This window comes from Misgurnus anguillicaudatus, unplaced genomic scaffold (assembly GCF_027580225.2).
Source record: "Misgurnus anguillicaudatus unplaced genomic scaffold, ASM2758022v2 HiC_scaffold_29, whole genome shotgun sequence".
Classification (NCBI taxonomy): Eukaryota; Metazoa; Chordata; class Actinopteri; order Cypriniformes; family Cobitidae; genus Misgurnus; species Misgurnus anguillicaudatus.
This window is the reverse complement of record NW_027395279.1, coordinates 6380702-6395238: the sequence shown is the minus strand read 5'-3', so window position 1 is coordinate 6395238 and position 14537 is coordinate 6380702. Positions and strand designations below refer to the sequence as shown.

Genomic DNA, 14537 nt, shown 5'->3' with positions numbered 1-14537 from the left:
ACGGAGGAAAACAATGGATTTTCCTACCGTGACAGTACCCCCTCCCCTAGGAACGCCCCTCGGGAACCTTCTCTCCTCGGGACCATAACCTTCCCAATCCACCAAGTACTGAAATCCGCGTCCCCTCCGTCTGGAGTCCAGAATACGGTTAACCGAATATGTGGTCTCCCCATTAACGATACGAGGCGGAGGGGGAACCGGGGCAGGCGGATTAAGACGGGAAAAAATCACCGGTTTAATTTTGGAAACGTGAAAGACGGGGTGAACCCTCCTGTACGCAGGAGGAAGGCTAAGACGCACTGTTACCGGATTAATGATCTTGGTAACAGAAAACGGGCCAATAAATTTGGGAGCAAGTTTATTCGAGACGGAAAGCTTCGGAATATTCTGGGTTGAAAGCCACACTCTTTGACCGACGACGTATCGGGGAGGCTTCGACCGGTGGCGATCGGCCTTAGCCTTGGTGCGCGACCTTGCCTGGAGCAGAGCTCTGCGAGCTCTGGTCCAGGTGCGGTGACACCTCTGGACTAGTGCGTTTGCGGAGGGGACCGACACCTCGGATTCAGTACTGACAAAATTAGGTGGTTGGTACCCTAAACTACACTTAAATGGAGACATGCCCGTAGATGACACCGGCAGAGAATTGTGTGCGTACTCCACAATTGAGAGTTGCTGACACCAGGACGAAGGATTCTTGGAAACCAGACATCGCAACACCCTTTCGATGTCCTGATTGGCTCGCTCGGTTTGACCGTTGCTCTGGGGATGAAACCCGGACGAAAGGCTAACAGTCGCCCCTAGCAATTTGCAGAACTCTCGCCAAAATTTGGACACAAACTGGGGACCCCTGTCAGAGACCACGTCTGTCGGGAGGCCATGTATACGGAAGACGTGGTCAATGACAGCTACCGCTGTTTCCTTGGCTGATGGTAATTTGGTCAAGGGAATGAAATGAGTCGCCTTCGAGAACCGGTCCACTACGGTCAAAATCACCGTATTACCCTTAGAGGGTGGGAGGGCGGTAATGAAATCTAGTGATATGTGGGACCAGGGTCTCGAAGGGACAGACAGCGGTAAAAGTAACCCATCTGGAGGACGATTGGAAGTCTTACCAACGGCACAAACCGAACAAGCCAAGACGAAGTCGTGGACGTCACGAGCCATACCAGGCCACCAAAATCGTTGCTTGACTAGAAACCTAGTTCTACTAACCCCTGGGTGACAAGCAACACTGGAACCATGACCCCACTGGAGGACGTCTGACCGTAACCCTTCCGGCACAAATAAACGGTTCGGTGGGCAGCGAGCCGGGGGCATTACCCCTTCTAAGGCTGTCAAAACCTTCGATTCGACCTCCCATCTGAGCGCGGAGATAATGATTCTCTCCGGTAAAATGGGCTCGGGAGTAGCAGTACGATCGGAACGCTCAAAAAGACGGGATAAAGCATCGGGTTTGATGTTTTTGGAACCCGGCCGGTAAGAAAGTGTAAAATCGAAACGACCGAAAAACAATGCCCACCGAGCCTGCCTGGAGTTAAGTCTTTTGGCGGTTCTAATGTATTCGAGATTCTTATGGTCCGTCCATACAATGAAAGGTACACCTGACCCTTCAAGCCAGTGACGCCATTCTTCCAGTGCTAGCTTGACCGCCAACAACTCTCGATTGCCAATGTCATAGTTAACTTCCGCAGGAGATAAACGATGAGAATAATACGCGCAAGGATGAACCTTTCCGTCTGAGGATGCACGCTGGGACAACACTGCTCCTACCCCCACCTCTGACGCGTCGACCTCCACTATGAATTGACGTGAACGATCAGGGGTAACGAGAATGGGAGCTGAAACAAAGCAGCCTTTCAGTTTGGCAAACGCAGCCTCAGCTGCGTCTGACCACCTGAACGTCAAACCAGGGGAGGTCAAAGCGGTCAGAGGTGCGGCTAGTTGGCTGAAATTGCGAATGAAACGCCGGTAAAAATTGGCGAACCCCAGAAATCTCTGCAGGGCCTTGCGAGACTCTGGGGATGGCCAATCTACCACAGCCTTAACTTTCTCAGGATCCATGCGAACACCCTCAGTCGAAATTATGTGTCCTAAAAAAGAAACAGACTGTGCATGAAAAACGCATTTCTCCGCCTTGACAAAAAGTCCATTCTCTAGCAACAGCAGAAGCACTCGTCGTACGTGTTGCAAATGTTCCTGGAGAGACGAAGAAAAAATCAATATGTCATCCAGGTAAACATATATGAATTGATCTACCATGTCTCGCAACACGTCATTAACGAGTGCTTGGAAGACTGCCGGCGAGTTCGTGAGACCGAAAGGCATCACGCAATACTCAAAATGGCCACGAGGGGTGTTAAACGCAGTCTTCCATTCATCCCCCTTCCTGATGCGAACCAAATGATATGCATTACGTAAGTCCAATTTAGTGAAGACGGACGCTCCCTGCAACCTCTCGAAGGCTGAAGACATCAACGGTAAAGGATAAGTATTCTTTACCGTGATGTTGTTCAACCCTCGGTAGTCAATACAAGGTCGCAAGGATCCGTCCTTCTTCCCCATAAAAAAGAACCCCGCCCCCGCTGGAGAAGAGGAAGGGCGAATGAACCCCGTTGCCAGAGAATCAGAAATGTATTTCTCCATGGCCTCCATCTCCGGAACGGACAGAGAGTATAACTTGCCCTTAGGCGGAAACGTACCTGGCAATAAATCTATCGCACAGTCATAGGGACGATGAGGAGGAAGAGAATCAGCCCGCGACTTACTGAACACCTCCTTCAGGTCGTGGTACTCCGCGGGCACGTTAGACAAATCCACTGCTTTCCCCTGAAACACAGACTCAGAAACAGAAACACAAGCAGAGACAAGACAGGACTTATGACACTCCTCGCTCCAGCTGGTAACAGAACCCAGTTTCCAGTCAATTCTTGGGTTATGGGAATGAAGCCAAGGGTGTCCAAGAACTATGGGGGAGAGAGCAGTGTCAGTAATAAAAAATGAAATAGTCTCAGTGTGGTTTCCAGAAGTGATGAGTGTGATGGGTGCTGTGGTGTACTTGATAGTGGGTAACTGATGTCCATTGAGGGCGAAGGGCGCAATCTGGTGGGTGAGTGGAGTGAAAGGTAACTTGAGCTTACGTGCAAGTGAGCTGTCGATGAAGTTGCCCTCCGCCCCCGAATCCAGAAGTGCGTGCCCTGAGTGCGACATAGTGGACCACCGTAGTCTCACCGGAAGGAGAGTGGATGTTGTAGAGGTCTTCTGTGCGGAGATCCCGCCCGATAGTAGCCTCTGTCTTACTATCGGGCTTGGTCTTTTACCGGGCACCTCTGACATTGGTGACCCGGCTCGCCACAGTACATACAAAGTCCCAGGGATCTCCGCCGCTTCCTCCCGGGGTAACCGAGCTCGACCCACCTGCATGGGTTCCGGATCTGAGAGACCACCGGCGGAAACTTCGTTGGACGGATCCGTAGACTCCGCTTGACGTAGGGATGGACCTTGAGTCTTCCTCTTGGCAGCGGTGGAAAGGCGTGCGTCAACCCGGATCGCCAAATCCACCAACCCGTTAAGCGACTTCAGTAACTCCGCCGTAATGATCTCTCGATGGATCCGATCCGCCAACCCATGCAGGAAATGATCCCACTGCGCTTCCTCGTTCCACCTGCACTCCGCCGCCAGGGTACGGAACTCGATGGCATAGTCCGAGACCGACCGCTCCCCCTGCTGGAGATCCGTGAGGAGACGGGCGGCCTCCCTCCCGGCGACGGAGCGATCGAAAACCCTCCTCATCTCTTCCGCAAGCGAGGCGAACGAGGAACAACAGCTGTCTTTGTTTTCCCATACCGCCGTCCCCCAGAGGGCAGCCTTGCCTGTTAGTAGTGAGAGTGTAAACGCCACCTTCGTCTCCTCGAGAAAGAACGACCGGGGCTGTTGGGTGAAGTGTAAAGAACAATGAGAGAGAAAAGTACGGCAATAGTTGGGCTCGCCAGCGTACTTCTCCGGGATAGGAAGTCTCGGTTCCGGGGTGAAGCTACCCCCTGGAGGTGAAGATGGTGCGGGCGGCATGGGTGGCGCAGTGGGAGGCGTGATGTCCGGAGATCGCTGAGAGAGCTCGGAAACCTTCGCCACCATTACCTGGACGGCCTTCCGCATATCTTCGATGGTTTTATCCTGATGATCCATACGAGCCAGATATCGCTGGAGAAACTCCTCCAACACGGAGATCGGTTGACCACCTGCTGCTTCCATGTTGGCCAGATTCTTCTGTAATGATACGTATGAGGCGGAAGCAAATGCAGGTGAAATATAAACAATGTTTATTAAATGTAAACAAAGAGAGAGTATTCTGAGTCAATGCGGAAGTAATCCAGTCCGGTGTTGTGGTGGGCAATGGTGACGATGACTACTGTGGAAGTTGATGTTTTGAGTGCGACGTTGGTGGAGTGGTGAGCAGTGGTGAAATCCAGGCTGACACGGAACATCCACACGAAGACGACGACGACAATACACATCCAACTGAAACACGTAATCCGAAGCACACGAAACAACCAAGCAACACGGAGACTGAGCAAACATAAGAATCTGGCAGGGAACAGAAAGTCAGGTGAGTATATATGGAGATGATGTAATGATGAACAGCTGGAGCGAGACAATCAACACACAGGTGAATGGGATTGCTCTAACGAGCACATGGCAGGGGTAAGTGAACAACACACACACACAAACATGACACGGAGGAAAACAATGGATTTTCCTACCGTGACACATGAAGTCTGTTTTAAGGTCTTGACGCCCTTTACTTACTATAAGACCTTAACATTTGCATCTCTTTCTCGTCTTTCCGATCAAATATATTTGTATAAGCAAATGGCGCGTCAAACTACATCGCTCCAGCAGCGCACGTGTCATTGATATAAACACGAGTTTTGTCTTAGCTTGCTTAAAGTTAAAACATTACAACTATTAGCATTATGTTTGAGAAGAACCTTTTATTAGGCGTCGCAGCTCCTTGCGTGTGCCTAAAGACCTCTGCACTCGAGAGACCGGCCGGTTGCTGCACAAGCACAGACAGAGAGAGGGAGAGAGAGCAAGAGTGAGAGAGAGAGAAAGAGAGAGAAAGAGAGAGAGAGAGAAAGAGAGCGAGCGAGAGTCTCGCTGCAAAAATTACAGAAATAACTCGTTTATTTTTTATGAGTGAATTATTTTACTTGTTTCTCCGTCACACTAAGTCTAACAAGCGTGAGGGCAGCGTTAGCCACGCCCACTTATTTGCATTCCGCGGAATAGACGGAATAGAAAAATCTGTTACGTTTGACATTTTATTCCGCGGTAACGAAATATACCGTCATACCACCCAGCCCTAGTTTAAGCTCTTATATATTGATGTTGTTTTGTTGTAATTAAATAATAATTTTGTGAAGTCACCGTTTATGTGATCAGTGTTTCTTTACATGAAGCCTGTTCAGAACGTTGTATTGTAATTCTCTCCACAGTGCTGATAAAGCATGTCAGAAACACAGTTTGTGTGCGTTTCTGTTCAGAATCAAGGTTATTCAATGACTGACTTGTTGTCAGTCATGAATTTTGTGTTATAATGCCATTTATAACACTAAAAATAACTGGGTCCATAGACATATGTTAAAGAAAATAACGAACAGAAAATACGATTTATTTAATATTATTAGGACAGCAATGCTTCACTTTTCAAAAAAACCTAATAGACTTTACCTAAACGATTAAAATAAATCTAACTTCTAAATAAAATAATTAAGTAACATTTAATTAATTATTTAACATATGTTTTATCACGCAATTTTAAGTAAATTTTATTTGATTTTAGTAGGTAAGTTTTAGTTATAAAAAAGCAGTACATTTTACTTAAAAAAAGGTCGTGAAAATTGTTACGAGGATTTTTTTAAGTAAATTTTACAAGTTGTTTTTTTCAGTGTATATAAAAAATACCCAATATGATTCTATGCTTTAGAATGTATGTGAACATTTTTTAGTAAAGTAAAGTAAATTTTTTCACAAGGCAAACACTCTGATAAAGCACAGATGCTTGGAAAATTTACTCAAAGTACTCAAGTAGTGTCCGCCTCTGATTAGTGTGATATATAAATATTGTAAATAATTTATTGACTATTAATTAAGAAAAATCATTTCTTTGCTTTTAACTCAGTGTATTTCAGTGGCTCACTATGAGCTTCCAGGAACTTACTAAAGTCTCCATGAAACACATGATCGCCCAGCTTTTTGGACTTCCAGTTGTGCAACTAGGTTTCTGGGTTGAACTATGTGTACTACATTTAACTTAATGTGCATCTTGTTTGGTGGATGTGTCAGAACTGCAGTCCAATCAGCAGCAACATGTAAAAAACCATGAGACAGTTCACACAATGGGTCCAAGTTGGAATGTTGTCTTTCATTCTGGACGGCAAGTGCATTGTCTGTAACATTGAGAGTATTTTACAGCATTAAACATGTATTTATAACGATTTCATCAGGCTCCAGAAACATTTAAAAAAGAACACATAGCATGGCTTTCTCAGCTTCACAGCATTTTGTCGGGACTGAACGCAGTTATCACGTGACTACATTTATGTTTATTTTAACTGGGTCAGACAAGAGCAATCAGTGTGGTGTGAAAGGGAACCAATACTGGTAAAAATTTATAATTTTTACCTTTGGTCAGGAGTTTGGAAATTCTCTATTCCCTTTTCTCACACTTACTTTATATCTCAATCAAGAAGCTTGAGTCCCCATCTAGTGGTACATTAAAATAAGGACACATATACACATATTCCCCCCTTAGTTAAATTAATTCTTTCTATAACCAACAATAGAATGAGGTAGAAAAACGGCTGACCGCACACTGAATCCAAAAAGACTCAAAAGGTCTAGAAAGTAATTTTTTTATTAAAGTGCATAGTGCAAAAATGTGAATTAAAAACAGAGAAACCTGATCAAACGTTTCAGCAGCTTGCTATCCTCAGTGCTCAATGCACAACAAACAAGCACCCTCTGATGGCCTCTAACGGCGCATTCACATGGGGCGTCAGCGTTAACGCTTCCCATTCACTTTTAATGGGTGATGTCATGCGTTGCCGAACTGAATTGTGGATCCGTCGGCGCCGCGTCAGTGCCGTTGCTCACGGCAGAAGTTGAACATTTCTCAACTTTTCAAGCGGGAACGCGTGCGTCAGCCAATCAGATCGCCTTATGCAAATTACCTAGACAGAGCCAGCCAATTACGTTTGTGGAAGAACGGAGCATGTGTAGCAGCCACTGTGATTGGCTGTTGGCCACGCTTCAGACAAGCCTTCCGTTAAGCGTTAACGCTTACGCCCCGTGTGAATGCGCCGTAAGTGTCTGTCTTTTTAAGAGGGTGCTTGTTTGTTGTACATTGAGCACTGAGGATAGCAAGCTACTGAAAGGTTTGCTCAGGTTTCTCTGTTTTTAATTCACATTTTTGCACTATGCACTTTAATAAAAAAAATTTACTTTCTAGACCTTTTGGGTCTTTTTGGATTCAGTGTGCGGTCAGCCATTTTTCTACCTCATTCTACATATCCTTCTTGGTTCTAAGCACCTGAAGAAATATATAGTTTATTGAGAGCGCAACAATTTTTTCCTATACTATAACCAACAATAGGCATGAAACAGAAATAAACAACATAAAATCTGTAATATCAAACATTTAACATATATATGTATATACTAAGCTGCACATGAAATGGATTTAAAGCAAGAATTAAAATAGTCTAAAATAGTCCCTACCTTGGGGGCCGGGTTTGGCCCGCGGGTCGCCAATTGAATAGCCCTGACATACACTAACAGATCTTTTGACCTTGTTCTCCAGTAATGAAATAATAAAAAGTGCAAATGAGCTTTTGCTTGAAATAATATTAACAGCAGCAATCCTAATCCTTCTCATTTTGCTTTTCTGTTTTGGTTCATCAGTATACAGATGTAGCCTTTAAAAATGAGCGTTTTCTCCCGCGGCATTCGCCAAATCGTCTCGCGGAGTCCCGCAAAATTCTGCAAGTGTTTTCGGGGGGGCTACTTTCCCTTTTCCCTTAATGTGTTTCGCTTCACAGAAAATCCACCAGGTGGCGCATAAAAAAACTCAATTTGTATATGCGTTGTCATTGCGGTTTTTTCCAGAAGTTAATAAGGGCATTGCCGAATATTTAACATTGCTATTAAAACAGCAAAGTGACGTCAACCCCTTCTTGTCAGCATAACAGCGCATACAACTAATAAGATGACTGTGTGTGCAATGCATTTATACTAAGTGCAACAGAAAATTTAGCCTAATACACTTAACTCTATTTACAATGAATATCTTAATTATTTGTGTTGTCGAATTTTTACACAGTTTCATTGTTTGTTCATAATATTTATAATTATGTCAGTTTTTCTAAAAGTATCAATATTTTAAAGAGATTAATGTGGTATAAAAAATACATGTTTTAAAGTTACAAAATGTTGTAAAAATATATTAGTATTCTTATATATTAAGAACAATAATATGACACATGTATATTGCGCTAAAATGCTTTACATATGGAAAGAGGAATTCTTCTCAACCACCACCAATAAAGTTTAAAAATTATTCTTTAGAAAAACAGTGTTTAAACCCACGCAGAGCAAACAAGAAAACATAGGCCTATGCATACTGTACAGTTGGCATATGATATCTTTATTTAGTTTTACATATTTATATTTATAATACCTTTAATAATACCTTTTTTGCGCATTTAGGCAGTGTGGTGATTTTTTTTAAATCCTTTCAGCCGTAATTCATATCTGTAAAAATATCCAGGGGCTTTGTAAATATCACTAAAATAATGGATTAAAGTAACTTTATAAAATCTCTTAATGTCACTTATGTATTTTTTAGTTGGTCAGATATAAATGACTAAAATAGAACATACATTTTTTTTTTAAATTTACTTTATATGTAGCCTATACTACAGCTAATAAATTAGCGAACAGAGAAACTGCTCCTTTTACGTAAAGAAACACCCCCGAAGTGTTGAGTTTATGAATATTTACACCTACAATTTGTACTTTGTGAAATGTGTGAGTAAAATAATAAATTTAATAACATGTGGCTATATAGACAAACACGCCGCGTCTCCTTCCAGATATCTTATCTCAGACATTCGCATTTAACACTTTTCAAAACTTATTTATATATAATCTAATTTATAAATTAAAAAAACAAAGTTTTAAGTTAAGACAATAATAAATATGTTTATCTTTATTGAAAGAAAAACGTAGAAAATGTTATTATAGGTATAGTTGATGCAAATAAAGTGTGCAGTATACAGAAAAATGCAAACAAATTTTTTCTAAAAGTAGCAATATTTTAAAGAGATAAAGGTGGTATAAAGAAAGACATGAGAAAAGTAGAGGTATGCAAAAGAGCACAGTTCAGATATTGTTAATTCAAGCGGTTTTATACACCTTTCAGCTTTGTTTGAATTGACAAGCATTTTATTCTGCACTGTCAACACATTTTGTGATTGATTTACTGATTTATTACAGAAACTTGTTGTCAGAAGCAAAGCTATTGTACTAAGCATCTTTATATGTATGTTTTAAAGTTAAAAGTGTTGTAAAAAAAATATTAGTATTCTCTTATATTAAGAATAACAATATGATTATATTGCGCTAAAATGCAATATAAATTATTCTGCAATATAAATTATTTTCAACCACCACCAATAAAGTTTAAACATTATTCTTTAGAAAAAAACGGCGTTTAAACCCGTGGAGCGAACAAGAAAACACATTTTTACATGGTCATTCGGTATATCATATGATATCTTTTTTATTTCGTTTTACAGTGGCAAAAAACTTCTTAAAATCTAATGAATACTGGTCTCTGTAAATATAACTGCAGATGACAGCAGATTAGATTCAGTTCACCTACTAAGAAATAGGAGAAGCGATGATTTGTGATTGATTGGGGCTAATAGAATGACTGCCACACTCAAAATACACCAAACCAAATGAGCACTTTATAGTAAACTAAAGCAACACACAATGTGCAAGTCATGACCATATAACTTTAATTTGTATATAAATATATTATTGTTAATAGATGTCAAATATCAATTGATTTTTTTATATTTTTATTAAAAACTGTCACAGCAAACATCACGCTGGCTTCTACTACTTACAAACATGCACATGTGGGTGAGGGTTAATGAATCTGCCGTTTTCTGAGGGTATCTGCGTGCGTGGGTTCCGGGCATATGCTTTTCCTCCAGAGCTGGGTTTCCCGATAATGATTGAACTTAGCACTTAAGAGCGGTTTCTACGACCTACTTAACGAACATTCGTTGTTCATGTACGTGCGTTTCCCAAAGATGCACGTTAAACGATCGCTCGCAGCTGAGTTTTATGCAGGGCCGGCGCCACGAGGGGGCGTGAGGGGGCGTCGCCCCCTCACCGGCACTATCTCGCCCCCTCAGACCACCAATAATGTTGAATGGGATTTTATTGTAATGATAATATTTTATTTAAAAATCACATTTGCCTTGTGTATTGTCTTCCTAAAGTGAATTTTAAAGTCTAATTATTTAACAAAACCATAAAATCAAGTGTGCATGTATTCTATCGTGACATTAATAAACACACGCCCACTCCATGGCTTGTTACACTTCAAGCGGCGCCACTAGAACTGTGAGATGATGACGTCAAAGCGCCGCGAGAGCGAGACGAAATTACACTTTGCATGATTTCTTGAATAGTTCTCGCTGTACTTTGACGTCATCCGGCTGTCGGTTCTTGCAGCGCCGCATGGATTTGCACAAGCCTTTTGTGTTGACGGCTTGACGCACGTCGACAATGAGCCCGCGTCAGTCTCAGCGGGAAATCAAGATGTCGAAGTGCGAAAGTATATCAAAAGTTACAGAAAGGAGTGGGAGAGTGACCCGGGCCTGCCCTGTAGCAATGGATATATATGTAAAATAGCACTGAAATTCTGCAAACCGGACTCCGGATTATCACACGTCAATTAATGCCCTGGCATGGATTATTATCGGAGCATTTCAGGTGCACAGAACCAAAGTTCGGCTGTCATGTCAATTCTGGCACCATGAACTTCAGCCAGACTGTACATAGTTTTGAAAAGTTCAGATGTTTATGTTCTTCAGCATCCTTGCAACTTAAAGTACAACCAACCTATTATTGTTCTGCATTTAACGTTAAAGGTAAGCATACGATCTCTCTCTCACACACACCTGTTTATCAGAAGTAAAATACGTGTATTATTATTAATATTAATAGAAAAAAAACAGACATTGAATTTATAATTAACGAATAGGTATTTGAATTAGCCTATCCTAAAGCATAGCTAAATGTGTAAACGAGTTATTGTCATTTTGCTATTGTGGTTCTCCATCTGCTGGTGTTTAATCGCTAGCTTATGGTGCATTACTTGTGGCAGTTAAAATAACTACGTTAAATGATCAAATTGAACCAAAATTTTGATAAAATGTTGCGTTTGGCCCGTTTTTGCGCTAGAAACCATTTGCAAACACTGTCCCCCACCATTACGTAAAAATTATTTGCACTACGGAAAGCAAACACGAAGTACGAACATTTCATAATTTCATTAACTAATTATATTGCATTAACTAATTTCATAATGGACGGTCGAAATGGATTAAAAAGAAACTACCTCTGGGTCTGAACTTCAAATGAGCAGTGTTGTAATGTTAAGTAACGTTATGTATGCTTTTTTGTTGTTGTATATAGTAAAAGTGTTTAGATCATGTACGTTGCTCACTATAGCTGTAGTTTTTGTGGTTGTATTACAGAGATGTTAAATTATAACACGTTAAAGCTTAAGGGACGTACCAAAGCTATATGTATTTTCTAGCTTGGGGAATTAAATGCATTTTGTGTGATCGCCCCCTTTGGTATTTAAGACGCCCCCTCATCAGCGCTCGGCTGGCGCCGGCACTGGTTTTATGTGCTACTTACGAGTCGCTATCCGTTTGTCAAGTGCTGAAATGTCACCTATAGAAAGACTCGAATTTGTAGCAGAAGCTTGTTTAGGCTAATGATCTTCAGCTGATGTGCACTAATGTTTTTTTATAATATTTTCCATTATTGTTTAATGAGTAAATAGGCCTATTATAAAGTTGAGTCATTAAACAATTATTGGTTTAAAATTATTTAAATGTTTTAAAAATTTGTGCCTACTGAAATATTCTTTTCCGTATTTAGTTAGGACTTCTCCCACTGCGAAATGCCTTCTGCGTTTTATGAAATAGTTTAGATTATTATTATTATTTGTTTTTATTATCTATGTTTTTTATTATTATGGATTATTACATTGTACCGTACATATTTATTTGGTTTCCTTAATCAGATGCCATTTCACTTCAAAACAATTATTTTTACTTTAGATTAATAGAAGCAAATTGGTAGGAACCATTTATCAATTTGCTAGTACCAACTTTTACCAAAATTTACCAAATATGTTTTACTTCTTTATTAATTTATGTTTAGTCGTTTAAATTTGATTTCTCATTTTAATTTTAAATATATTATATTAAAGTAATTTAAACAAATAAACAATGAAGAACCCAATAAATAAATAAATATACATTTAAAACATTACATTATCGTCATTGCTGGAGTGCAATTTGTTGGTTGTCCTCCTGCAGGTGACCTTGTAACTCTATTAACGACTACTCCGGACCACTCGTAGATCTACGATGATTTTCAAGTGCTAAGTTATGAAGCTTTTGCGAAACGGTCCGTAATTCTAAGATGATTCGTACAATCGTTTTTACGATCTACTTAGCCTTACGATGTTTTTGGGAAACCGGGCCCAGACCTTGACGCTTTGTGTGTTCGACTTTAAATGGTGCGCCGCTGACTGGTCGGCTTATGACATCAGAGTACTGCGAGAGCAAAGGTAAAGTCGGACCATTTGTAACATTTCGACTTGCTCTCGCGGTACTTTGATGTCTTCGGTGCCGAACTGTCTGCGCAGCGCCACATAGAAACGGCCTTTGACTCTTTACAGCAGAGTACCAGCAACATGAGAAGTGGTGGCACGTGTGACCGAGTGATAATGATGGGGCGGGGTATACGTGTTCCGTGTTGTCTATAAATAGCGTAAAGGCTGTCAGGGTGCGTCACTTCCTGCTGTGTTGACTGTTCTGTTTCTTCCGGTTGGTGTTTGTGATCCTGAAGCGCCATAGTGAGGTAGGAACATGATATTCGGATTAACGCTGTAAGCGTCTGTATAGAGACGTTTAGTCTTTATGTAGTTTGTTGCATTAATTGCAGAACGGGAGCTGCTGTGCGAGCGCATGAGCTGTTTGGTGCAAGGCACGGATGTCATATTTCAGTGTTATGATCCTGAAGCAAGGTAGGAAGGTATGGCATTGGTTTTAAGGCTATAAATGGCTGTATGGTTATTTTGGGTCTTTACCTGCTCTATGTTGTGTAAATTGCAGGAAGTTAGCTTCCAATTTGAAAGAGCTTGTGGGCTGTGGCTAAGTGCAAACAACGAGCTGCATTACATAGCATTTTGACTGACTTGAGTGGGACGCGATTTAGGTGCAGAGCTTTCATTCCACTTGCGGATTACCGTATAGGTATGTGTAGGTTAAAGGGGTAGGTCGAGTATAGTAATTCATGATAACATTGTGTGGTTTAATGAATTGATTATGGAAATGTATGTGTATGATATTGTGGGTTTGATATTATGATTGTTTTTATTTTATGGTAATTTATATTTAATGTTAATGTAATTGATTAAATGTGGTTTGTTTTTCTGTTTTGTTTAACAGATTTTCCATTGTGGAACTTTGTACACATGGACCTCTGATTCTTAGGCCCTGCTGTTTTGCTTAGGATTAAATTGTGTTATTTGAGTTGATTATATATTGATTGTTTTGGAAATTACTCATTCTATTAATTTATTATTATACATTGATTGTTTTGGAAACCAATCATTTCATTAATTTATTATTTTGATTTTGTTTTGTATGTATTGTACCAACCGCCAAGACCTCAAGCACTGTGACTCGGGGAGAATTTAATCAACTCTTCTGTGTTTTAGGAGCCAGCCCGCGTGGAGTTCTTTCTCTTTGGGGTCATCTGGGTTTTCCCCACTGCCTGTGGTATGAGGTGTCCTGCACTGCATGGATGTTGAGTTTAGTGTGTAGAATTATTTGCATTGTTCACTGCACTTTTATTTAAACGTGTGATTTGCATCACGTGTGTGTGCTCGAGGCGGTGGGTTCCTGTCCCTTGATGCCCTTTTCTCCTTCGCGCAGGTCTGGTTAACCTGGAACTATAACTGGTGGGTTATATTTTAATATTTGAACTGACATTTACCCCTTTTAAATTGAATGTTTATTTTTAAATTATTGTGAATAAAGTAGGAAAATCCTGATCTATTTTAGTGAAATTTTATTAATGATAAACAATAAAATTGTTGAACTTGAAGGTCACGTCTCTGTTTTTGTATTTATTGATTATTGAACCTGAGGTTCTGT

The 14537-nt window shown here is 41.0% G+C and overlaps 1 long non-coding RNA gene across 2 annotated transcripts; it reads left to right on the top strand.

The window, feature by feature from the left end:
• The first annotated feature begins 13085 nt into the window (after positions 1–13085).
• LOC141362829 (uncharacterized) lies at positions 13086–14537 on the top strand. Of its 2 annotated transcripts, XR_012368413.1 has the most exons (4): positions 13086–13236; positions 13321–13402; positions 13491–13631; positions 13827–14537. It is a non-coding gene; the product is annotated as an uncharacterized lncRNA (long non-coding RNA). The 2 variants fall into 2 exon arrangements; XR_012368412.1 differs by having other exon boundaries at positions 13491–14537.